The sequence below is a fragment of the Stegostoma tigrinum genome, chromosome 16 (genome assembly GCF_030684315.1).
Source record: "Stegostoma tigrinum isolate sSteTig4 chromosome 16, sSteTig4.hap1, whole genome shotgun sequence".
Taxonomy (NCBI): Eukaryota; Metazoa; Chordata; class Chondrichthyes; order Orectolobiformes; family Stegostomatidae; genus Stegostoma; species Stegostoma tigrinum.
This window is the reverse complement of record NC_081369.1, coordinates 22,773,293-22,798,746: the sequence shown is the minus strand read 5'-3', so window position 1 is coordinate 22,798,746 and position 25,454 is coordinate 22,773,293. Positions and strand designations below refer to the sequence as shown.

The 25,454-nt window shown below is 41.0% G+C and overlaps 1 protein-coding gene across 1 annotated transcript in view; it reads left to right on the top strand.

The window, feature by feature from the left end:
- irx5a (iroquois homeobox 5a) overlaps positions 1-25,454 on the top strand; it is a 312,578-nt gene that overhangs the window by 84,890 nt on the left and 202,234 nt on the right. The window contains exon 6 of the mRNA XM_048546230.2: positions 20,271-20,401. The gene's annotated coding sequence lies outside the window, so the exon portion shown is untranslated. The remainder of the gene's footprint in view (positions 1-20,270; positions 20,402-25,454) is intronic.

Sequence of the window (25,454 nt, the reverse complement as noted above, 5' to 3'; positions counted from 1 at the left end):
TGGAAATGGCTGCTTCTGCAATGTATACAACAGAAGCCTGCCAAATATCCCCATCTTCACTGATGGAAAGGTCCAGCAAGTCACTGTAAAAGACCAGGATGCTCTCTGACACTCTCAAGCATATGTAGCTGTTTTTAGCCAAATAACAAACAATCTATTTTGGTCCCTAGCATCACAGATGTTGGTCTTCAACCAATTTGGCTTATGCCATGTGATGGGGGTCTTGTGGTAGTAGTTTGAGTCAGGAGATCTAGCTTCAGAGGTGAGTAATAATGCCTCTGATCAGGTTGAATAGAAAATATAAAAATGACATCTCTGGAAAGGTATTTGATAAAATATTTATACCAAGTGATTTAAGGGCTGTTGTAGCACAGTGGTTGTGTCACCATCTTTGAGTCAGAAGGCTGAGGTTCAAGTCCCACCTGCTCTTGAAGTGTCTCACTACATGTCTGAACAAGTTGGTTAAAAATATCTATTCCATGTGATATTAAGGAATACTGAAAGCACTGTATAATACAAAAGTTGTGAGCCTGGCAACATTCTAGCAATAGTAGTGAAGACTTGTATTCTATAATCTAGCCAAACTGTTCCAGTACAACTACAACAAAGGAATGGGCCTGGCAATGTTATACAAATTAAAAGTAGGACAAATTTAGGTCAGTTACAACCCATGTTCCTCCTCTCAATCAGGAGTAAAGAGCTGTAAGGGATCACTAACAGTGCTGTCAAGCAACAGTCACTCAGTGATATTCTGTTCATTGATGTTCCATTTGGGTTCTGCCAGGGTCACTCCGTTCTGGCCACATTCCAGAATTAGTCTAAGGACATACGAAAAGGGCTGAACTCAGGTGAGGGGAGATGACTGCATCTGATAACAAGGGAGCACTTCAGCGAGGGTTGGTATCAAGGAGCTCTAACAAAACTGGTATCAAGGGGAAACCTCTCTGCTGTTAGAGTCATACCTAACACAGAGGAAGATAGTTGTGATTGTTGGAGGTCAAAAGGCTCAGTTCCCTAGACATCATTACAGAAGTCTGTCAGGGTAGTATTTCAGGCTCAACATTTTTAGCTGTGTCATCAGTGACTTTCATTCCATCATAGGCTCAGACATAAAGCTGTTCATTGATGTTCACTCACTATTAAGTTAAGCACACTTAGAACTCAGACACTGAAGCAGTCCTGGTCTATATGCAGCAAGACATGAAAAACATTGTGTTTGGCCTGACAAATGGCAAGTAATATTTGTGCAATTAGTACCAGACAATAATTATCTCTAACAACAGACAATTGAACTATTGTCCTTGACAATCAAGGGCAATACTATTGATGAGCCTCCCAATATCAATTTACAGGAGCTTATTAATTACCAGAAACCAATCTGGACTGGACAGTAACATAGCGGCTGCAAGAGCAGGCCAGAGACTAGCTATTCCTCAGTGAGTAACTCTCCTCCTGACTTTCTAATGCCTTTCCACCACCTTACAGGCTGACCCTTGTCATGAGTATAATGGAATTCTCTCCACATCTTTGGAAAAATTGAACTCCACCTACCCTAAAGAAGCTAAATGCCACCCAAGTCAAAACAGTGCTTGATTGGCATCCCATCCAAAACTTCCAACATTTCTTCCTCTGTGACTGGCAAACGGCAAAGGTGTACCACCCAAGACACACTGTAGCAACAGTTCCATTCCTACGCCATGATCTTGACAACCAAGAAGGAGAAGGGCAGTGGATTAATGTGAACAATACCACTCCTCCAAGTCACACTCCATCCTCACTTGGAACAATATTACTGTTCCTTCATTGTCAAAGTCCTTGAACTCCCTTCCTAACAGCAGTGTGGGAGTTCCTACATTACATGGACTATTGTGGTTCAAGAAGGCAGCTCAGCACTACCTTCTCAAGGGCAATTAGGAATGGACAGTAAACACTGGCTCAGCCAGCAACTTCATGAATGACTAAGAAATGGACGTTGCTGGAAACGGGCAAGGAAGTGAAGAATCCATCACACCGGGAGGGCAGATGAAAGCTGTAGTGGTGTCAAATGCCAGTTGCATACTCTGTCAAGCCTGGCATTCTCCTGCTCAATGTCAATTTACCCTTCAGCTTCACACTCCCCTCAGCCTGTGATTGTCTCTCATATTCACTGGAGCAGCCACCACTCAAACTCGAAATATGCCTATTACACTTTCCTTTCTGAATGCACAAATGGTATTCTTCCCTCTCCCACATCTAACCTGAAATGAGCACTCATACCTTGCTGCTGTCTCTCCTTGCAGTGGGAAGAACACCTTGGTGATAGGTGAAGATGCACATAGGGGTGAAGGGGTAGCAAGTGGTGATCCTCCAGTGGCAGGAACCTTGATGATCTCTGAAAATCCATTTTATTCTGTGCCATTGGGAATGAAGTTCTTGTCATAGAGGCTACACCAACCTATAATGATAGCCTGGGATCCCCAATGCACCGCTGCTCAGAGATGTTGAGAGAGCTGGTCCTCACTGTGTTGAGCCTATGTTGATGGTTTTAGACTTCTTCCAGCTGGATCTCGGTGTCTACCCCATTTGTTCTCAGGAGGGGCATTCAGCTGAGGAGAAAGTAACAGAGGCAGAGCGTTTGGCGGTGGAAAGCCATCTGACTTGACCCTCAGTCTGAGGGGAAAGGTGAGGCTGTAGCCATTACTCCTGTGCTTCTGTGAAGACTGGCAGCAGCAAAGTAGCTGAGGTAGCTAAAGTTTTAGATAGCTGAAGTACCTTCTGAGCAATCATCTGTCAAGCAGCAATAGCACTCCCTGGAAGAAGGGATATATTGAACAGCACTCTCTCACACGGACATAGCTGGAGTTCTTCAGTGTAAATGATCAAAATTTTCACAGCTTGTCAGTTTCACTGAGAAAATTCATCTTGTTATGCATTTGCCTTATCCAAGCTGCAGGTAGGATAGACAAAAATGTTCTTAATTACCTTCTGAAATACTTCATTTGGCTTCCGGCCTCAGCAGTGGGGGTTTCTGATTTCACTAACAACACAATCCTGGAACGATGGAAAGACATGAAATGTGTTGGGATTCTGTTCTCGGAGAATTTTCCTTTGTCCTGGAATCTGCTACCACAAACAGCGTCCCCTTATCCCCAGCCAGGGAACATTCCAAGCTAATACAAGAAACTAGATCAATATTATAATAATAAAACCAGGTAAACATGAGGCACAGCATATTACTGCAATATGAATTCACAATTTTGTTTCAAAAGCACGAGTTTATTCCTAAATAAAATCATACATCATCATTCACACATACATCCACTTGACACTGAAAAGAAATAAACCATTATGTTTGGGCCCTGCCATAAACTGGATATTCCTTCCAATGATTCTATCCCCTTTCTCAAGCTGAATCAAATTTATTACAAATTTGGGATTCAATTCATCTTAAGCTGCATCCCTTATTATGATTGCACTTTTCATACTGGATGTTCTTTCCTGTATAATCACTTGTCCATTCACGACATTCGTTGTACTTCATCAAAGTATTATCTCTCTAGTAGTCCCTGATGATGAATACCAGTTTGAGAGTTGCACACACCTCAAACCTTCCCATATATTCTGTGTTCCAGCACATATTTTTGGAAGTGACCTGAGATATAACATTCTTTCATTGTACTTTGGTACTGTTTGTGATTGGGAGGCTTTGTTGTTTCAAAGCACGGTCACTGACTCTTAATATCTACTGTTTGGTCTACTTTTTGTTTTGGCTTATCATGTGTGTAAAGAATATTGATACCTTATACACTGGATTAGTATTATAGGTCTCCTATGATAAAGTTGTTATTCCCCTCTTAAGGATTTATCTGTAAGTTTCCTGGTTTCTGTGTCTAGCACAATTTGAACAGTTTTCTCCAAACTCATAACTTCTTGTAATAAATTCTATAAAGACTCATCAATGATTGCAACAAAAATTCTGTCTCTAATGAATTCTGATTTCAAAGGTTCCCCATCAGAGTTTTCCACAAATCTGTGAAAATCATTAATAAAATTATCTACAAATTCCCCTGGATGTTGTTCTCTTCTGTTAAATCTTGCTCTTTCGAAGATTCTGTTTATTGTCAGATTAAAGCAGTTCCAAACATTGTTTGAAATTCTTTGAAAGTGAAATAACTCCACTGAGGCTGGTATCCTGTCACGCTTTATTTACATTTGGAGAGTCCTCGACACTGATCCAGCTCCATCAAAGCCAGCTCTCACAGTGAACAGAATATCTGACACTCCTGTTCTTACCTGTCAGTCAGGGCTTCCTGATTAAACCAGTTTAGCAACTGCAAGCAGAGAACTCATATACTATGAGGTCCACCTGGCTGACCTTGTCACAATCACTACATCCCCACAACTCTGAATCTGTGGGGATAGGCTCCTCCTTTTTTATAGCTCGTCCTGCAGTGTTTTTCCATTCGGTCGTAGTCCTCCACTGCTGCCTTGGATATGGGTGGTATGTAATACACAGTCGCTTGCCTCTTGCTCCCAGAGCATCTCAGAAGAAATTCATTCTCCTCTTCAGGTGGCAAAGGCATCGAGGCAGCAACACCCACTGTGTCCAACTCAGATTCCAAGGTACCTTCAATGCTTGATCGAGACAGAGAACCCATAGATTCCAGATGCTCCAGCCAGAAAAGCTGTTAAAGAGTCAGGTGTGTTTTGGTCCTGCACCATTTACAGCTTTCATATGTTCCAGGTTCAGGACAGTCACACCTACCCAAACTATATACGTCATTGGACTTGACCTCAAGTTGACCATGTCTCTTACCCATACAGGGTCATTCCCATGATTCGTACTCCAAACTACATCCCCTGAGGTAAACTGTCTCTCTCACTTAGTCATGTTCCTGATGCCATTTCACCCTTACCCCCTACATCTGGGAAGATCAGATTCAACCTGGTGTGGAGTCTTCTCCCCATGAGCAACTCTGCTGGAGCTTTCCCTATATTTGCATGAGGGGTAATCCTGTCATCAAGTAGGAAATGGGACAGATTGGTATCTCGTGAAGGTTTAGGCTGTTTCTTTAAGCCCACCTTCAAAGTTTGGTTTGCTCTTTCTGCCATACCTTGAATGACAAATGGTATGGAGCTGTTCTTATGTGTCGAATGTCATTCAACTTTCAGAAATATTAAAATTCCCCGCCAGTAAAAGAAGTCTGGTATCTATGACCAAAAATTTCTGGAGTCTGTGTATTGCAAAAAATGCGCTCAGTTTTTCTACCATCGTCCCTGTATTTCAAAATAGAACTTCGTGCAATCCAGCTGCTTTGAATGGACATCCACAATGACTAAGAACATTGAGACCATGAAAGGACCTACATAGTCAATGTGTAACCAAGTTCAGTGTTTACACAGCCAATTCCATGATTGTGGGAGAGCTGCCGGTGATACTTCTTATTATTGCTGGCACTGTGGACACTGCCCTACATTGCGGCTATATCTGCATCCAATCCTGGCCACCAGACATAACTTCTTGCCAACACCTTCATTCCAGAAACTCTTGGATGACCTTGGTGGAGTTCAGCTAGCGACTTTTTGCTCGAGGTAATCACTCTTACTCCCCATAATAAAATGCAATTCTCTATGGTGATCTTGTCTCTCCAGGTCCAAAAAATGTTTCAATTCTGGCTTCCCCCATTATCACTAGCTGTTTCAGTTTGTCCAGGGCTGGATCTTTCTGCGTCCAAAGTTTAATATTGTCAGCTGTGACTGGAAATATGTCCAAAAATTTAAAACCATCATAGGCTCTTCCAGTGTGGTACCAGCAGCAGTGTATCTACCAGCAGGATGCAGCTCAATGTATCCACATGTGCTATTTGGCCTCTCAGATGGGGTTCCAACTTGTAATTATATGCACTTAGTATTATAGCTCTTCACTGAATTTGGCCTGAAGCTATTGCTGGCCCTGCCTGGTCCTCTTTCAGTAGACCTAGCAGGGGGTTGTGGTCCATTTTTAATACAAATTTATGCCTGTAAAGGAACATTCTGACTCAAAATGACCGCCAAAACTTCGTTGTCAATCTGGGTTTCTTTACTCTCTGCATTAGCCAAAGTCCTGGATGCATGTGCTATTGGGCATTCCTACCATTGGGACAACTATAAGCTAACACTACCCTGATGCAGAATGTGGAAGCATCGCATGTCAATATCAGATCTTGCTTGGGACCATAGTGTGCCAACACCTTCGGGGATGACAACTGTTTCTTCTCTTATCTGAAAGCTATGACTTGGCTACGCGAACATTTCCAAGGCTAAGAGTTGACGCAAGGCTGCCAGGATGCAGTCCAGCTTATGTATGAATTTTCTGTAATATTTGACCACCCTGTACTCAATCTTAGCTGCCCAAGACAGATCTATCCAATACTATCTGATCTCAAAATCGTTGGCCGCTATTCACCATATGCTTTACCAGGGGCCAAAAACGTGCAGAGTCAAACAGGTAAAATTCAGAGGGTCAAAGCCAGCAGTGACTTTGTTGTTTAGGAGATGGAAGTTCATGAATTTAAAAAAGGGAGTTGAAAAATGAAAGTGTTTCAGTAAAATTTTAAATATTACGTAAATTATAAGAGTTACAATTTAGTACTTAACATAACTTAAGTGCCAGGTGTGGCTCATTGTCAGTATCCTAGTTTCTGAGTCAGAAGATTGAAAGTTCACATCCTACTCTTGTCGTCACTGAAATGGCTCCATACAGTCCAGTATTCCATCACCCCTTATTTACATGTGGACTGTCCTTGACACTGATCCAGCTCCCTCAGAGCCAGATCTCAGTATGAACAGGATGACTGACACACCTGTTCTTGTCTGTCAGCCAGGGCTCCCTGATGGGACCAGATTAATAGCCCCAATCAGGGAACTCATATTCTATGACATCTATCTGGCTGAGCTTGTTACAATTACTACATCAAGTATTTGTATTTCTTTTGTATCTCGGTGATAAATAAAGTCATCGACACTAGGATCTGATGAAAACAATAGTGTATTTACATATACAGCCTGAGATTTAGTATTTAATTTTGAAAAAATTCTGTACCTAAATAATGTTTTCTCCAAGGTTGTCTAATCCTGTTTTCTGATGGGATCATCTCTGACATTCAATCTTGGTGGTAATATTATTTCTCCTGCCATTTATTACAATATCTTTTTATTCTTGTTGCACAAATCCAGTTTAAATCTGTGAGATCACGATGCCATTTATTTTACTTACCTGAAACATTTTTATAATTCTGTAATCATTAAATACTGAAAGTGTTAAAGCTTGCAAACTTGCATTCAATGCTGTGTTAATTCTCTCAACTTAAAGTCTCTTCAAATGTTAAATTTGAGCAATGTTGCAATTTTCATTTGTCTGCAAGCTTCAAACTCTATTTTGGCAATGTTTCATACAATGCTCTGTTAAAGCTTTAAATTGTTCATTGTGGAAAAAAAAACTGTTGTTTTACTTTTAATAAGTTTCAAACTGAAAGAAAAACTGTATTTTTAGCTTTCTCACTGGGGATTTTTCTGCTGATTTTCCAATCAGAATTATTGTTACTTTCCTTCTGCAGTTTTGCTTGCTTTCTGTAGCCAAGAAGGAGGCTTCCCATTATTTCATAGGTACATAGGAACAGGAGTAGGCCATTTACGCCCAGGGCATGTTCCACCATTCCATGAGTTCATGGCTGATCCATATGCTTACTTTTGTCCAAATCCCTTAATGCCTTTGCAGAGCAAAAATAGATACATCTCAGATTTAGAATTAACAACTGATCCTGTGTCCACTGCAATTTGTGGAAGGGAGTTCTGAATATCTACCACCCTTTGCAGAAATGCTTCTTAACATCTCCCTTGAGCGGTCTGATCCTAATGCTCAGGCTATGCTCCGAGTTGCAGAATTCCCAACCAGTGAGATAATTTATCTTTATCTACCTTTCCTGTTACTATCTTGAAGCCTTCAATCAAGCCAACCCTTAATCTTCTAAACTCTAGAGAAAACAGGCATAATTTGTGCAATCTGTCCTCACAACTTAACCCCTGGTGCCCAGCTTCTTTCTTGTAAACCTAAGTTGTTCTCCCTCCTTGCTCAATATATCCTTCCTAAAGTCTGGTGCCTAGATGTGCTCATTGTACTTCATGGACGAAATGGATGTTTTCCACCCCTCCTATCTAACACATGCCTGTTGCACACTGCTACAACCTTAATAAATCTTCCTGCTGAAATCATGGCTTGATTATAAATATCACAGAGTTAAAAACATTCTGACTATCTTGTTCCATTAGACATTGGCTTCAATAGCTTTTAAATTGTCCAGTTGTTAGTTATCTGAAATATACACTGTATACTTTTATATACAGTTTTATCCAGTACTGTAGCCTTGATATATTTTAATGTTCTGGCTCTATGATTCCATGGTTCTCTTGCTTTGTTTAATTTAGCCATGCTTCGCAGAGCCTACTTGCAATGGGAGCAATGCTTGTTTTCTTGGGTAAGTATTCCTATTTAAACCTGGTCTATTGTGCCATTTCTTCAAAATTATTCTTCCATGCCCAGCAGGATATTTAACTTGACCCATGGAGCTCTGAATTGCTCCCACAGATCCTTCTTCTCTAGCAACTCTGTAACGACCCAGTGTCACCAGGTCTTACTCTCTTCTGAGTCCACATACATTTTTCTGCACTTTTACTATCTCTGAAATGAAAGACTTTCTTCTGGAGTACTCTTTTGCAATGTTGTCTGTGCTGGACCCTTTGACCAGTTTATGTATTAAAAACACTTTACCTGAATGTTCTTGTTGTGGAGGCCAAGGGCACAAAATTTGGTTTGCAGTTCAACTCAATTTTATTAATAAAATATTTCTTCTTAAAGCTACTGTGTGAGCATTTCCCAAAGTCACACAATGTTTATTTTATATCTAACTGTAACTATCTGAGAAAGGACATTACCTGAAACGAACTATGTCTTTGACCTGGGCCATTCGTATCTCCTTCCTCTCTGACGAAGGTGGGTCTCACAGATTACGGCAGATCTTCTCCTGGGTCTTCTTAGGTTGCTGCACAGTCTTTTGCCATCAGTCTCTCTGTAAGTCTTCACTGATAATGCATCTTCCAGTTTTGTGTTCTTATCCCCCTCACCCCAGACCTTCCAGAATATTCTGTGGCTTTTGTCCAATGGGATCATGCGCTGATTTGATTGACAGCAAGCAAAGGATGTACAGATCAAAAAGACTTAGAGGCACACAGGTTACGTTGCAGGTTGCATTATTTGAGGCTAGAGTCCATTCAACAGTCTGATAACAACCAGAAGGAAGCTGTTCCTGGACCTGCTTTTGCGTGTGTTCAGGCTTCTGTATCTTCCGCCTGACAGAAGCGGTTGTAGGAGGTCATTACCAGGATGCGATGGGTCACTCCTGGTCTCACCATTCTCTCACTTTCAGATCTATTCTTCACATTCTGCAGTCTTTCTTGGGCCTGTTTTTTGTTCCTTTTGTCAGTCTCACTGCACCACTAACTGACAGGTCATCTGAATGTGGGAAAAATACACACAGAGGCGGGGACTGGCCCTTAAGTCATGGTGTGTCTCCTTTGAGTGATATTGCAATGGATGTGAATTTAGAAGGTTTGGATTTACAGGAAGATATAGTTTCCTGTAGACAGCATAAAAAAAGCCTCAGGTGAAAGCAAGAAGGTATTGCTGATGCGATCCTTGTGGATTCAATGCTGGAAACAGGTCAATGACCTGAATAAGTATGACAGAGAAGGTCAGCACAGTTGTGCAATCATTCGCATTCTCACATGAAAATTACCCCAACTCTCTCATTTTGTCTTCTCAAGTAAACACCAGTATATTACTCTTGCCTGACCTTGCCTTGCCATGCATCCATCACTCTCTGTGCAGTTCCTCACATCCACAACTGGCTATCACCTTCATCTTCATGCAAAGTCATTTCTCTTATTCATTGTCATTTTTGAGAAACGTACACCGTCCATCCAGTTATTCATTACATTCTATTATTCTTCATCACAGGCCCTTTCTTCTCCTTTCAGTAAAGTGAGGATAGAGCGACAAGCAGAGGCAGAAATTTGGATGGAAATCTTCAAATCTTCTCTCAGCCATGATGACACAAGGCTGAAAGTCATGTCTTGGTGGTGCCTGACTGTTGGAGATGCAGTGACATTGGTCACTCAGCTATTTGGAGGCAGAATTAAATTTCAGAGTACCACACGGTCACACATATTGAGTGAAATATGTTTGAGTATATGATTATCATTTAAAATACTCTAACGCAACGGTCCTAATTCATATTAATAATCTCCTACTGGGCTGTCAAGCATCCTGCATGAGGCAGTCCAGACGAATAAAGTGATTTCTTTGACAAAAGTACTTAATGTGAGAATGCACCATCAGACAAGCAGACACTGCATTATTTCAGATACTCATACTTCAGTGATGTTGAAGGAAAATAATTGGGTTTTCACATTATGACTTACAGGTCACAAGTGAGCAAGAGTAGATGGTGGAGGCAGGATCAGCAGTGGCAAGTCTTTATTGGAAGGTGCAAGATGGTCTGGGCTCTGTTCAGTGAAAAAGACATCGACAAAGAGCATCTCATCAGTCAGTGCAGGGATCTGAACAGACTGAGTTCCTGCTGAAGTCACAGGGATGGTGCCAAGCAGAAGTGCAAGGAGGAATAACAATTTAAAGCTGCACAAGCGGACACATGGGTGTGTTACACAGTGTTAAACAGATGGTTTCTATTTAATTTTTGAGCCACATAAGTATAATTTCTGTTCACCACTTGCCCATCGTGTCTGTTTTTGGTTGCTAGGTTTGCAAAAGGCCTTTTCATGGAAAGAATAAGAAAAAAATGTGAATTGATGCTGAACAACGAAGGGCTGCCTCCTTTTCGAGGACTGTGGAGATGTGGGAATGTGATTTATAGATGTAGTTGTCAGCTTGGGGCACTAGAGGAACCCATCCATTAGGGACCACAACTGTTCATGTTTTACATTAACAATCTGGATGAAGGAACTGAGCGTATTGTTTTTAAGTTTGCAGATGATACGAAGATAGGTGGAGGGATAGGTAGTGTTGAGGAAGTGGGGAGGCTGCAGAAGGACTAGGACAGGCTGGGAGAGTGGGCAAAGAAGTGTCAGATGGAATACAATGTGGAAAAGTGTAAGATTTTGCATTTTATAATAGAAATGTAGACTATTTTGTAAATGTGAAAGGGCTTTGGAAATCTGAAGCAGAAAAGGACTTGGGACTCCTGCTTCAAGATTGTATTAAGCTTAGCATGCTGGTGTTCAGTAGACAGTTATGAAAGTGAATGCAATGTTTGCATTCATGTTGAGAGGGCGAGAATACAAGAGTAGAGACGTACTGGGGTTGAGGTACATATTTCTGGTCAGATTACATTTGAAATATTGTGTGTAGTTTTGGTCCTTGCATCTAAGGTAAGAAGGGGGAGCCCCAGAAAGGGCATATAAGAATAATCCTAGAGATGAAGGACTTGTCATCTGAAGAGTAGTTGAGAACGCTGGGTCTGTATTTGATGGAGTCAAGCAGGACAAAGGAGGAATTTTGTTGAAACTTGCAGAATATTGAGAGGCCTGGAAACAGTCGATGTGTTCAAGATTTTTTCACTGGCAGTAGAGACTAGGGCCCAAGGGCACAGAATCAGAGTGAAGTGACAGCCATTTAGAACTAAGGTGAGGGGGAAATTCTTCATTCAAAAGTTGTTGAAGCTGTGGAACTCATTGTCACAGAAGGCGGTGAAAGCTAAGTCATTGAGTGTACTTAAGACAGAGATAGGTAAGTTCTTGATTAGTAAGGGCATAAAGGGCTACAGGGAGAAAGCAGGGCAATGGGGTTGAGAAACATATCAGCCATGATCAAACGGCAAAGCAGACTTAATGATCTGAATAACTGAATTCTGCTTCTATATCTTATGGCCTTATGGTCTAGTGTCTTACTGAACTTCACAATAATGAGGGTTTCACAGGCACCATTGTGCATTGCTATTGGTGCCTTATCCCTATCGCATTCTGCTTTCATATTCTCCTTCTTCCACTCCTTAGAATTTGTTTGGAGAAACTTATACTTTGTTCCTTCTTTAGGTCTAAACTTTGGCTTTGAGCAATGTGCTAGAGAGATAGTACATCACCCCAATTTTGGAGATCCTGCCTAAAATACTAAAGATCTGTCCAGGCAATTAGCATGCACCATCAGATATAACACATTAGCCTGGTTATTTGCTTTCATTGCATTATTCCTAAGCGTTATTGGTTGACTTCCTCATGGGTGTCATCAGCTCTGAGGTGTGAAGAGTTCAGAGATAGTGGCTTACAATGAGGCAGAAAGATCATGGAACGTTTTCAGTAATTGTGTGTACATCTGCATAACAATATTTATGTGCTTATGCACCAGAAACTCATAGATGGAAGCTTTTGCTGTCGATCAAAATCCTGGGAGATCTTGGGGAGCCTTATGGAGGTTAATTGTGTCCTGAAGCCAATAAGATCCATCAGTCCTGAATTCCAAACATTGTGACTAGTGTCCTCACAGGTCAAACTGACGTAATTGCATTTCCTGGCAACTATGCCATCAGTTACCTCACTGGTATGTTGTTGGAATAGGCACTTTGAGATCCTTCGATTGATTCCAATAGAGCTTCTGTGATGAAAGATGCCTGATTTTTAATTATTCTTATCATATTTGCAATCCGGATTTTAAAAGCAAGAAAGGTGAGTCCAGGCTATTTCTTTGAAAGATTTTCTTTTTTTTCAAAATAAAAGAGCAGAACGTTCCCTTGGAACAGTCGGTCAAATCCAACGTTTTGTCACCCATCCCTTCCTCCCACCCCAAGCCGCACCCCCAGCTACCTACTAACCTCATCCCACCTCCTTGACCTGTCCGTCTTCCCTGGACTGACCTATCCCCTCCCTACCTCCCCACCTACACTCTCTCCACCTATCTTCTTTACTCTCCATCTTCGGTCCGCCTCCCCCTCTCTCCCTATTTATTCCAGCTCCCTCTCCCCATCCCCCTCTCTGATGAAGGGCCTAGGCCCGAAACGTCAGCTTTTGTGCTCCTGAGATGCTGCTTGGCCTGCTGTGTTCATCCAGCCTCACATTTTATTATCTTGGATTCTCCAGCATCTGCAGTTCCCATTATCTCAGGTATTAATGGAACGTTGTTTATATTGTTGCATTTATGACAGATAGAGTAAACATTTGAAGACATTAGCTTTGTTTTGAGTGCAACTTGGAAAATACAAGTGATGATTTAGGAGAAATTTTAGTTTCTCTTCTTTAAAGATTTAGAGCAGGTTAGAGAATAAGTCACTTTGGCAAGACGGTTTAGTTTCTGAGATTTCCAGACCAGGAGAGTTTGGTTGGCTCTCTGCTGATCATTAGAACCGAGAATGTTTAGGCCTTTCAGATTTGTGATAAAAAATGCTTATGTCGGCTCATTAGAAAAAGGACTTTTTGAAGTATCTCCACATCCCAGGAAGAAAAGAACTTGGAAGGTATCAATTAAATACAAAGCTAGAGAGTTGAGATAGGGTTATAATTTTTCTAGACTTGAATCCCAGTTGTGGATAGTGAGAGGAAGTAGATTGAAACTTAGTTTTGCCCTGTGTTTAAGGTCTTGCGAACTGTCTTCTTTGTTTAGAGAACTTTTTTGTGTATTTCATCTTTTGCATAATAAACCTCTGATCTGTTACAGAAAATCTACAGCTTGGTATGAATAAATTTCAGTGACTGACCATCATGTTAGCTAACTAAAAGAAAGATATATCAAGCTATTTTCATTACGGAATCTGTTTGAACTAGAGGCACCATCAGCTGGGATCATAGCACCTTGAAGGATCCAGAGGCTAAGAAGATGAGTGAAACATGGCCCCCAGGTCCACTTTGACAGCAGGTATCTTTCCAGAGGGCTGCAAATGTCTGCCCCTACCTGACAAAAACCCTGACCCTGCTGAGACATTGGTATTCTGATTGTTGTGAAAGCTTTTCCTTTAGCGGTAGACTGTTTATGCCTGGTACGGTTTTCTGAGATAGTCGCCTCTCTTATGATGTCCTCTCCCCAGTGAAGCTGCAGGTCTTTGAGTGGCACCCTGTTCCTAGTCCTGTTCCTTGTATTCCCCTGCCAGTCATTTTGAGTTAGAAAGTAACAGTGCATCAATAACACCCCCACTGATGTGGTAGGTCAGAGCTTTAATGTAAAGTCACAGTAATCCTGCATTCTCATTGGACAGTCGTGGTTTTACCTGAGAGTTACTATACCTCAGGCAAGGGGAAGAGCTTGAGAAGGAGAGTCCTCCATGCTAACCTCTGCTAGTCTGGAAACTGAACCCTTGCAGATGGCATCACTTGCATCACAAGCCCATCATCCATCCAACTGAGCTAACTGCTGACATGAGATACGCTTGAAACTCAGGCGGACCTTCCAGGGTCTATGAATGCTTTCTCGGCCCACTTGTGTAAATAATTAATAATCGTTGTTGTTCACCAGAATGAAGACAGACTCTCTCTCTACATCCTCGTTTGACCTCACAAACTGGCAGCAGTAGGAAAACCGAAGAGGCCTTTTTGCAAAGCAACAGGAATAGCATTAGTGTGAACATTTATACAACGGGAGTCAGTAGCAGCCATGCTTGTATTAGGAACAAACTAGACACAGTTTGGAAGGCATACATTTGGAACAAAATCTGGCCCTTGGAGAAGTCATAAACCAGAATAATCAACAATCAAGCACAGAAATTATTGTCAATAATCACCATACGCACTTTAAGGTAGACACAGAGATGACAGTTACTCTTTTGTCAGATAGCCTTATACAGCTAAGAGTGGTTAAACTCCAAACTTCACCTGTCCAACTATTCATCCAGGAGGATTGAACCAGCGAAAGGCCAACTTCCGTCAATGTTCTAACACAAAGATAGGCAAATTGAGGAAATCCTTTCTGTTCTCAATGACCAGAGCATAATTGCTATTCGGCAGAGAACTAGGACAGCTCTCAACCTCAGCTGGAAGCGAGCTTAGGTCACAGTTCCTCTGGCACTTTACAGGCCTAGGTATGTTCAACACTGAATACCACACTATCATCAAATCAATGCCAAACCCATCTGGTTTTTCACACATGGCAAAGTTCCACAACTATTCCAACTCCGCTTACAATCAAGGTAATAGCGAATGTTAGAATAAAGCTTAGAAAGGACGTTATTTTGAACTTATGCAGGTGATTATATGATGCTCAGTTCTTGTGCCTGCTCCCAAACCAAATAGTTCCATTTGGATCTGTGTCAAATTAACACATCTCAACTAATCAGTGAGATATATCCAGCAGCATCTATGGATGAAAGTCTTGCTAAGCCCACAAACAGCATAGTTTTCATTAAGTTAAATTCAAGTAGCAACTTCTGGCAAATTCCTCCAGACCAGAATTTAAACTTCAACGACATTTTTCAACAGTCAATGTAGACCAAATTAGAAGGCATGGAAAGCAATGTTTGTGACATGGATGACATTCTCATCCACGGGTCCCCTAAGATTCAATGTTATGACACATTACAGAGAGGACACTCGGTTCTGATATAATGTGATAGTTCTTGTGTAATCTCGTATTATAAGAAAATTGCACAATAACCACACCCTTTAAACTAATGGGGCCAGAATCACATTGTAGCCAATACAGGTAAGGAAAGAGATAATGGGAACTGCAGATGCTGGAGAATCCAAGATAACAAAGTGTGGAGCTGGATGAACACAGCAGGCCAAGCAGCATCTCAGGAGCACAAAAGCTGACGTTTCGGGCCTAGACTCTTCGTCAGAGAGGGGGATGGGGAGAGGGAACTGGAATAAATAGGGAGAGAGGCGTACCGAAGATGGATAGAGGAGGAGATAGGTAGAGAGGAGAGTATGCGTGGGGAGGTGGGGAGGGGATAGGGGTCTGGGATGGGGGTGAGGGAAGAGGTGTGGGGGCAGTCCAGGGAGGACAGACAGGTCAAGGAGGCGGGATGAGGTTGGTAGGTGGGAAATGGAGGTGCGGCTTGAGGTGGGAGGAAGGGATAGGTGAGAGGAAGAACAGTTTAGGGAGGTGGGGACAAGCTGGGCTGGTTTTGTGTTTTAGTTGGGGGAGGGGGAGATTTTAAAGCTTGTGAAGTCCACATTGATACCATTGGGCTGCAGGGTTCCCAAGCGGAATATGAGTTGCTGATCCTGCAACCTTCGGGTGGCATCATTGTGGCACTGCAGGAGGCCCATGATGGACATGTCGTCTGAGGAATGGGAGGGGGAGTTAAAATGGTTCTCGACTGGGAGATGCAGTTGTTTATTGTGAACCGAGCGGACGTGTTCTGCAAAGCGGTCCCCAAGCCTCCGCTTGGTTTCCTCAATGTAGAGGAAGCCACACCGGGTACAATGGATACAGTATACTCCATTGGCAGATGTGTAAGTGAACATTTGCTTAATATGGAAAGTCATCTTGGGGCCTGGGATGGGGGTGAGGGAGGAGGTGTGGGGGCAAGAGTAGCACTTCCCGCGGTTGCAGGGGAAGGTGCCGGATGTGGTGGGGTTGGAGGGGAGTGTGGAGTGGACAAGGGAGTCATGGAGAGAATGGTATCTCCAGAAGGCAGACAAGGGTGGGGATGGAAAAATGTCTTGGGTGGTGGGGTAGGATTGTAGATGGCAGAAGTGTCGGAGGATGATGCGTTGTATTCAGAGTTTGGTGGGTGGTATGTGAGGATCCACACTCCCCTCCAACCCCACCACACCTGACACCTTCCCCTAAAACCGCAGGAAGTGCTACACTTGCCCCCACACCTCCTGCCTCACCCCCATCCCAGGCCCCAAGATGACTTTCCATATTAAGCAGATGTTCACCTGCACATCTGCCAATGTAGTATACCTTATCCATTGTACCTGGTGTGGCTTCCTCTACATTGGGGAAACCAAGCGGAGGCTTGGGGACCGCTTTGCAGAACAACTCCCCGTGGTTCGCAATAAACAACTGCACCTCCCAGTCGCGAACCATTTTAACGCCCCCTCCCATTCCTCAGACGACATGTCCATCATGGGCCTCCTGCAGTGCCACAATGATGCCACCCGAAGGTTGCAGGATCAGCAACTCATATTCCGCTTGGGAACCCTGCAGCCCAATGGTATCAATGTGGACTTCACAAGCTTTAAAATCGTCCCCTCTCCCCACTGTATCACAAAACCAGCCCAGTTCGTCCCCGCCTCCCTAACCTGTTCTTCATCTCACCTATCCCCTCCTCCAACCTCAAGCCGCACCTCCATTTTCCACCTACCAACCTCATCCCGCCTCCTTGACCTGTCCGTCTTCCCTGGGCTGACTTATCCCCTCCCCACGTCCCCACCTATACTCTCCTCTCCACCTATCTTCTCTTCTATCCATCTTCAGTCCACCTCCGCTTCTCTCCCTATTTATTTTCAGGGCCCTCTCCCCATCCCCCTCTCTGATGAAGGGTCTAGGCCCGAAACGTCAGCTTTTGTGCTCCTGAGACGCTGCTTGGCCTGCTGTGTTCATCCAGCTTCACACTTTGTTATACAGGTAAGGAAAGTTTGTCTTATACAAATAGTGGTCTAAATCCTGCAATTGTGTTAAAGCCAGTGTGCATTGAAGAAATGCGCATTATGGCAGAACTGACTATATTGAGTAAGTTATAAAGTGTTGCTTTGACACTTGACGAAAAATGCAATTTCTCCAAGGAAATGACCAAAGTCTTGAGCCATCTTGTTCAGCTAGAAGGATTAATGATAAACCCATTGGCCCAAACTGGAGACTGTTCTACCTTATTTATACCTTTATTTTGGTAGTTTGCTTTTGCTTTTCTGCAGCTGCATCCTGCATTGGCTAATTTTTCTGAAAGTGATCTAGCTGCTCAGAATAAAAACATTCAGTTTTTAAAGCTGGGCATGGTTTGCGTCTGTGAGGTTTTTTTGCCCCACGGCATTAACAAGGACTTTTAGTGGCTGATGTCTGTTCTACCTGTAACATTGGTTTACCGGGTACATCTTTTGTTGATTTGTACCTTAAGAAATTAATAGATTCCATTGATCTCCTGTGTATGATTCACCATTTCCTTTTAGAACTGGTTTGTATGGTTTCTGGACCTTTGCTTCCCTCATCAACTTTCAATTGCTCAATGCTCATCTGCTTTAATTGACTTTATTTAGTGGCTGTCTGCTCCTGCAATATGTGAGTTTTCACTCATTGCCCTCATAGTTTCACTCCCCTGGCCCTTCCTCATGGCAATTTTGTTTTATGGAAATTATGCCTCCTTTGAATTGCTTCACTTCCAGCTTCAATTACTGCATTGTTTGAGGTTTCCCTTTTGTACGAGAGGTTTTTTTGGCTTTGACTGATGCAGTCCCTGATGTTTGGTCAGCTCAACCAGCTCAATTCAGACTGAGCACTGCTCTCACAGACCACTGTCTCATGATATAGCCTGTGCATCTGTCTTCAAGCTTCAAGTTTCTTTCTGTTTCACCTTCTGCATATTCTATGAAATGGGGTCTGTATTGTTCTCTGGTGTTCTTCTGTGTTGAATGTTACCACAAAATTTATGGGGTTCTTTGTCATCAGCAATATGCAGTACCTGTTTGTGTTGAGGCCAAAAATCACATGACACCAGGTTATAGTCCAACAGGTTTATTGGAAGACACAAGCTTTCAGAGTCTCGGTCCTTCTTCTGGTGTCAGACTTCAGGAGCGAGATTCCAAAAACTTGTGTCTTCAAATAAACCTATTTGACTATATCTTTGTGTCGTGTAATTTCTGACCTTGTCCACCCCAGTCCAACACTGGCACCTCCGCATTATGTTTGTACTAAAATATTGTAGGTGACTGATATGTTTCATCCCTGTTTTCATTCCTTGAAGACCTGATGTCTGACTTCACCTGCATGGAATCATTTAGCAATAATTCACTGCTTCTCACTGATTGTAGTAGGGCCCCACCATTTCCAGCACGCTGCTGCTCACTACATTTCAACTCACCATGTCGTGTGTGTTTGTTCCTTCAAGCCTGAAACAGTATAGCATGGATGAGGATAGCCACCTTTCTGACCTAATTGGAAGAATTTTGTGTTACCAATAAGGGATTTACTGCATCACCGTAACTATTTACAGATTAAACAAATATGGTCTGTATTGCTGCATGCTATTAGAAGCACGCTTAGTCTCAGATCAGCCTCCTGCAAGCACATAAAGGACAAGAATTTATTAGAGGACAAGCTGTAGGTTTCCAAACTCGCATTCCCAGGAGGATGCTGTGTTAACTCTGCTAAGTATGACTGAGCTGACAGCTGTAAATTCTGAGGGCTGCAGTTCAACATTTACCAGTCCTCTGTAACCTATAATGAAACTTTGTGTGTAGCTTGGAAGATTAGTCAAACCAACATTGAAACCTTTCAGAGATAGTAGGAACTGCCAATACTGGAGTCTGAGATAACAAGGTGTGGAGCTGGAGGAACACAGCAGGCCAGGCAGCATCAGAGGTACAGGAAAGCTGACGTTTTGGGTCTAAGAATTTTCTGTGTTTCACCTCCCCATGTGTAGAAAAGTGAAGCACCAACATCTCAGCCTTCCTCCTCATGGCCTGAGAACAGTATCGTAAACAGACCTTGTGGTGAGAGTTTGTATGAGGAAGACATTAATGGCTAAAAATGAACAGATATAAAAGTGATTAAATGGCAATGATTTAGCAAGATAAAACAAAACAGTTGAGGGAGGTGCAGGATAATGGTTAATTCCGTTTGTGTTAATGTACGGTGTATGTCATCAATTGGTGCCTGCTGATGTGAAACAATTGGAAATAGGACCAAGTCTACAAGTTTAGACAAATGCTTTCTCCTACATGTTTATGTATGTCGTGTAAATTGTTAATGAAGTTTCTTGTTCACGAGAATGAGGAAAAAACCTGCCTCTCTCTACAATCTGAGCATGATCTCACGGCAGTGTGTTGCATTTAATTGATGAAGTCAGTGGGTTAGAGCTGGTTTCCTCATGCACTGTTGGTTTTACTAGGTTTTAAACTCTGACCTGTTCCCAAAGCCATGCACTCTTGCACATTAAAAGTTACCCCTATGTATCTGTAATGTTATTTGAGACATTTTCTAAATTAGAAACACCATTAAATTAGTGTTGCCTTTGTTAAGTGCAAGTGGTGGAAATGTTGCTGACTGTTGCAAACTACACACTTCCACAGTATCCACTAGAAATGTAATTTTGCAGGTCTTCATGGTTCATGTTCCCCCTGCAATATGCTACTCTAACCTGTACTTCCTGTTTGAACACCAAGCTGAAGAAGAAAGAGAAAGACTGAGGCAGGAGAGAGAGAAATCATCAGTATGAAGACAGCAGAGGTAACTAAGAGAAAACATAAATTGTCAATTTACCATTTCAAGGCAATGGAATTATGTATTATTGCATATATATTTGTTTTGGAGACTATTAATCATTATACATCCTCTTTGTAAAGAAATATATATTTTGTTCTGCTGTTATGTATATTGAATGTATACATTCATTGGACATTTTCCTAATTTCTGTTCCTATGTCTTCTGGTCTTATAGACTTCTGATTTTGTTGCCTTTTCTGCTCATCTATCATCTACTGGTTTATGATAATTTGTTAATTGTTGGTTCTAGATGGACAAAGGAATCTTGGTAGCAGTAGTTGATGTTTAATGAAACTGCCTTTGCTTGACAGTATATAAGATTTTCTGTTCAACTTGCTTCCTTCACTTATTTCAGTCACCTTTTTCCTCCCCAGAAATGATTTAAATGTATCAAGTTGTTCCCTGAGATGTGCAATGGAAAGACTGACCACCTGAAAAGTTTATGGCTGCAAATGAAACCTAGCCTTTGGTACTAAGCTCGTCCCTAGGGCTGTGAGATTAGGTATACAGTTTGTTACTAGATCTGCAATACCAGATCAAAATCAGATCTCTCATAGCATTTAGAATGAACTCCAATTCAAAACCAAACACATACTGGCCAGAATCTCAATGTTTGATACATGGACCATAATACAGAATATAGCTGGTATGAATCCAAACATTTTAATGAAGGGTTTAATAGCAATCTGACACAAAATTACAGAGTATTGTTCTTCATTCCAATTGCAAGCAATTGATTCATGAAAATTAAATGTATATGCTCAGCATTTGCAATAACAGGATATTTGAAATTAATCTACAAAGGCAGGATGAAAGACGAGTTCATTTGTTCTTCTACAGTAGCTGATTAGTGAAATACCAGTGACTATTACAGACAGAATTGGGGGTAAGAGTTACTGTTTTATCGTTGTGTGTATTGATACTCCTGGCATCATGTATGTAGCACATACAGAACAAGTGGAACACAACATAGGCCAAATTTTTGATATAGGAGTGGGTAGGACCCAACAACACAATCCCAGTGTAATTAATCTGATCAGACAAATTGTGGAAACAAACCAAAGTTAACTGTCACTGCCCCATATGTGCCCTGCCATCCATGGCGACTATTTGCTTACAGTGTGTTTTTGACGTCAGGCTGACATTAAATACATTCCACAATGCCTAGAACATTTAGTATACTCTTTACAATGGATATTCAATTTAAAAGACCTTTGTATTGACAGTATTCCAATGGAGAAAGTATAGTTGAGTTATTGTTAATTTGCTTGAGAGACAAATTAGTTAATTAGCTGCTAAAGATATTACAAACAAACTCCCAATGCATTTTCTCTATATCAGAGATAATGGGAACTGTAGATGCTGGAGAATCCAAGATAATAAAATGTGGAGCTGGATGAACACAGCAGGCCCAGCAGCATCTCAGGAGCACAAAAGCTGACGTTTCGGGCCTAGAGTCTAGGCCCAAGGGTCTAGGCCCGAAATGTCAGCTTTTGTGCTCCTGAGATGCTGCTGGGCCTGCTGTGTTCATCCAGCTTCACACTTTATTATAATACATTTTCTTTGATTTGTAACCATACAGATCTAAATGTGCATCAGTAAGCGTCATGATTTAATACAAAGACAAAATGCACAGATAAAAATCAAACATTTAAAAATACAAAGTAAACAATGCGTATTTTTCTACTGAATGAAAATGTAATGTATAAATGTATTGACTCACACATTTGAGATATGCATTTTTCAATAATTCATTGATGTCATACATTGGCTAACAAGGGCAGAGTGGAAATGCATGAGTGCTATTTAAACAAATGTTTCACTCAACTTAATTGCATGAAATGGAACACAATTTTACAATTAACGTTTGATAGTTTGATTAATTTTAACATTTCTTTTAATGTATTTTATGGTTGTGTTCTGTTATTGTTGGTTGCTGCAGCATCCAGTGTAAATGTCAACTAGTTTAGTGGTGTCATTTTTTGCATGAATGCTGTTGTGGAAGTATTGCAACTCCCAACTTTGTTATTTTCGCCAATTTCAATATTTCAAAGCAATTCTACACAATGCGTCTCTCTGTGCACCACAAGCAGATGCATTGTGGTTGCCTTGCCAGTGAATAGCACAGCCCTATTCCAAAAATGCCCAGATTGAGGAAAGCTTTTGTTGTGGCCTGAGGAGGACATCGATCAATGTTTGCGCATTTTTTGATTAGATAAAATGCTTGGTGTCGGACACATTTGGAATGGGTGGCAAGGGATAAGGAAAGGGACATGCATGAAGAAAGGCAGTCAGGTCTTTTGTGTGATTATTTTCCGAGTTTAAAAAAGGCAAATAAACAAAGTAAGCAAGCTTGAGATCAAATAAAGTGATTGCTCTGGTTGTGAAGACTTGCAGCTCAGAACTTGGAGAGAGATTAATTACTGCTGAGTTTTTTGCTCAGGATTGAAATAGCAAGGGCAGAAAACCATTTGAAAACAAACAAGGCCAAGGGAAGGTAAGCTGTGGGCAGCAGTATAGTTACATCACTATATAAACTCCCATTAACAAATGAGTGAGAGTGTGAAAGCGCACAGAGAATGCACTTAACTCTGATAAGAATGCCTTCCAATATACAGATACATTCTGTTATTTTCAGTCGGTATCACTGGGCACTTGTGCCTTATTTATGAAAATGAGAGCTCCACTCCAAAATTTCAGTTATATTAATAACCTGTTTGTCATAAAGTCGCGTGGGCAGCTGCTGCTATAAAATAATTGTGTGCAGTTTCAATCAATGAAAGGTCACATGAATTCACGGTGTACGAAAACATACATCATCACCACTTAGTGAAAGTAAAATAAGCAAGTGTTCTGAGAAGGCATTTTTATCAATCATACTTTCAAAAGTATGGATTCATTTATTTTCTGAGAGATTACAGTACGATATTGAAAAGCTGTAGACTCCATTTCATTACATGATACTGTGTTCTGTGAAAGTACAAGCACACCCTTGGTAAGCACATGCAAGGCTTTACAAGCAAACTTTCCTTCTAATTGTCTCAGGTATGAGCCATTCATTCTGCTGAAGAAATTTCAACATATCCTCCTAAATATTAGGTGTGGTAACAGATTATATGGCAAATGAAATTGTGTTTCAATGTATTTTTTTTTCATTGATCAATTATCAAAGGTTGGAATTGCCTGAAGATAACTGTTAAGAGTCTTAATTCCAAAGAATGTATTTCTAAAACTGAAGAAGTTGCAACAAGTCAATAACATTTTTATAACTTAGAAATACAGCAAAATGCAAGCACATTAATCTTTGGATTTTGTTGCAGTTAAAGCTAGAGCAGTAGATTTTCTTTATATCATTTTCTTTATATGTGAAAGACATACCATACACGCAGGTTATCTTTGGAGTTAGTTTTTAGCAAAAAAAAAGCCATAACAAGTACAGCAACAGGGGTAACAATACAGCAGAGAGGACAATGTTTTGATATGATACTTTCATGCAGCAACCTCATCTTCAGTTTCTAAGGATACGCTTTGATTAAGGAAGAGGTAATGCAGTAGGTTAAAGTATTGTTGCACCTCTGGGCCAGAGTTCAAAAATATCTCTACCAGAGAGAATGAAAGACTCCTGTCTGACAGCTGAGAGGTGAAATGAGCTTGGGAATTACTAATCCAGTTTGTAGTTGACATCAATCCATCTCTAACCAAAAACAAAATCTCCCAAAAGATATAGCATGTTGAGCAATCTCATTCATTGAGGTCAGGAAGATAGACAATGGTAAAGTCCCAGTACAGAATGGTTTAAGGTGCTGAGTTTTAGATAAAAGCAGAATCCGCTACTGATCAATACTATAAAATGTGCAATATTCCTGGTGTGTTGACCATGCTGATTTATTACACTTATTCTTTGAGCATCATTTAGACATTAATTGATTCCTCAATAGATTTGTACTTACGAGTACAGAACTAATTCTCAATTTGAAAACAGTGGTTTTTTGAGCATGCTGTTTTGATCATTGTGAAGCAGACATGTGTAGAGACCACAGCTGTTTGTAATGATGCACAGTGGTGAATACTGTATCATGAATTATTTAGTGAGGAAAAGCAATGAAAACATTAAAAAATTCAAGTAAATGTTTCTTTGTGTGAATGGTTTTACATTCTTGTGCTACAACCTGACTGCTGCATTTGCAATGGTCAGGGAAATATTAATTCATTATAAGAGGATGTGACTTGTTATTCAGCTTACTTTGTAAAAAAAATGTACAGCAACAATTCACTCTAAAGTACATCTGACGAAAGCAAGTAAGAAAGAAGATTTCCTTGCGTTTCCCTGTTGTGAGTACAATTGCACCAAACCTGTACATGGCATCTATCTAATGCCAGCTCCATCAAAAGATTCATGACTGTGTGTTGAATATGTATTAAGGCCTAACCTGTCTAAAGGATCGCCTGAAGTCAATCCCAAAGGTGGTCATTATGGATAGTTTTCACTGCAGTCATTTTATAGAGTGTCTGATGTTGTCTCAGATCTAGATGTAGTTTCAGTTATTATAACAAATGCTTTAAAGTATGTTGCTAACCATCCATTGGTTTGACTAAAATAGGAAACTTTTTTCTAGTGAGGGCAAAGGTCTAATGTCTGTTGGGAAGTAGTTCCAAATCAAAGTGACTTGTTTCAATGATCATCTGATTAGAACCATGAAGCATATTACCGCAACAGGAAAGACAACAGAGTGCAAATAAAGTGACTACTTTGTCTCTTGTGCATGTTCCACCAATCCATCAGCTTTCTGTACTTATTTATACAAGTTATCACTGCGGTCTTTACAGATCATTTTTAGTAATCCCATCATGTCAAACATGACATATCATGCGAGGTTTTGTTTACAATCACAATCTATGACAACTATGAAATCTTTCTTTGCCTGATGTATCACATAGTATTCTCCTGTGTTTGAAAACGGTTGATTCAGAATTAAGGAGTTTTTAAAAAGACTTGATGAAGTGCTCATTCACACTAA